Source organism: Belonocnema kinseyi, chromosome 1, assembly GCF_010883055.1.
Source record: "Belonocnema kinseyi isolate 2016_QV_RU_SX_M_011 chromosome 1, B_treatae_v1, whole genome shotgun sequence".
Taxonomy (NCBI): Eukaryota; Metazoa; Arthropoda; class Insecta; order Hymenoptera; family Cynipidae; genus Belonocnema; species Belonocnema kinseyi.
In genome coordinates, this window is record NC_046657.1 from 77,745,318 (window position 1) to 77,747,020 (window position 1,703).

Genomic DNA, 1,703 nt, shown 5'->3' on the forward strand with positions numbered 1-1,703 from the left:
TTTCTTTCTTCCCTCTCTTTCTTCTCTATTCTTTGTTCTATGTTTCTCAGCCTTTCTAACTCCTTATTCCCACTCTTGCCCCCACCGCAATTCCCGTTTGAGTGAAGCAGAGTTTACACTCTTCAAAATAAAGAAGAAGGGATTTTGGCGGACGTCGTTTTTCTTTATTCTTTAGAAACTTTAATTCAAAATTCTCCAAATTTTTCCTCCATGTCAAAGAATTAATTTGAGATTTAATTTGAGGTTAATTTTGATTCACTTTATAAATTAAAAATGAAATATATTGCAAATTCGAGTACAAACGTTCAGAACCCCCGGCGTGAATGACGACGAGACGTAATTTAATTTGACCAGCAGCTGCTTGAAGTGACGAGTCCTGGTGTATATATTTGAAGCAAAAGTTTTCAGTTTTCAAAAAAAAAAATGTTCGAAGTTTTAGTCTTAGGATTAAATTTTTGTAGTTTTGTTTATTAACGATCGAAATTTCTGCAATTTAAAATATTTCGAATTGAAAGCTTGACATTTTGATTTTGAAAGTCATTGAAATTTATAATTTGTATTTAAATTTTTATGTTTTTTTCATTCATTGCTGGAACTTAAAAACAATACTGAATTGAACGAAAAAATTCAATTGAAGGGGCATAAATTTAAAACATTCGGTTGAAAGTTTTAAAACTTTATTTTAACTTTATAGGTTTTGAAATATATATGTTACCAATTTTGAAGATATCCAATTCAATAGCAATTACCCTTATTCGCTCTCATTTTTAATTTGTTTGTTTTATTTTGCACACAATCTTTTATGTTTCATTTTTAATGTTCAGATTTGCATTGTATCATTTAAGCTGTAAAATTAACCAGTTTGCGGCTTAAATTTATGATGCGTTCAATACGCTTTAATAATTTTAAGTAAGGAATCGCAATGTGGTGGCCTTTGGTCTATCAATCGATTTCAAAGATTCAATCTGTAGACACATATGTAATTCAATTAAAATAATTTTTAAATGTGTATTTTTTCCGAAAAAATGGCTTTTGTTTTCTTTTGGAGAAACAGTTTAATTGTTATTTTCACTAGCATTTATTAACTTTTGATATAATATTATATTGTTTAACGTGATATATATATATATAATTAAAAGTTTGTCATAAGGACAACCGCAGAATTTCGCCGGGAGCGGGTGCTAATCTGAAAAATTGCACCCGCTTCCAGTGAAATCGCGGTAAAATTTCAGCCACAACCACGTCTGACAACCGTGAGATAGGTGGTTACAGTCTGTAAAGGAATCAATACAACGATCCAGCAAAAGCCTCGTGCACCCTAAGAACACGGAGTGACCAAAGGACAACCGCCTTCTGCATTTTTCCCGCAAGTGTTCTAGCATATTGTTGACACGCAGGGATGCTTTTTAGGCTATTAGCAAGTGAAAGCTTGGCACCTCCAAGAGCGCCGATGATCAGGACGATCAGTTTAACAGAATATTCCGAGTACAATCGTTGCAACTCCTTTATAAGGTCTCGATACCTCTCTTTCTTTTCATTCTCCTTGGCTATGATGTTTTTGTCAGCTGGTGCTGACAATTCGATAACGAACATGGTTCGCGTCTCGAAGTCAAGAAGAACCATGTCAGGCCTCGAGTGAGCAACAGAAACAATTGTCGAGAATATAAAGTTCCAGTATTTGCGGCACTTCCCATTCTCGACAA

The 1,703-nt window shown here is 33.8% G+C and overlaps 1 protein-coding gene across 3 annotated transcripts in view; it reads left to right on the forward strand.

The window, feature by feature from the left end:
- Positions 1–1,703, forward strand: part of LOC117168927 (Fanconi anemia group I protein) — a 426,852-nt gene that overhangs the window by 315,286 nt on the left and 109,863 nt on the right. The window lies entirely within an intron of this gene.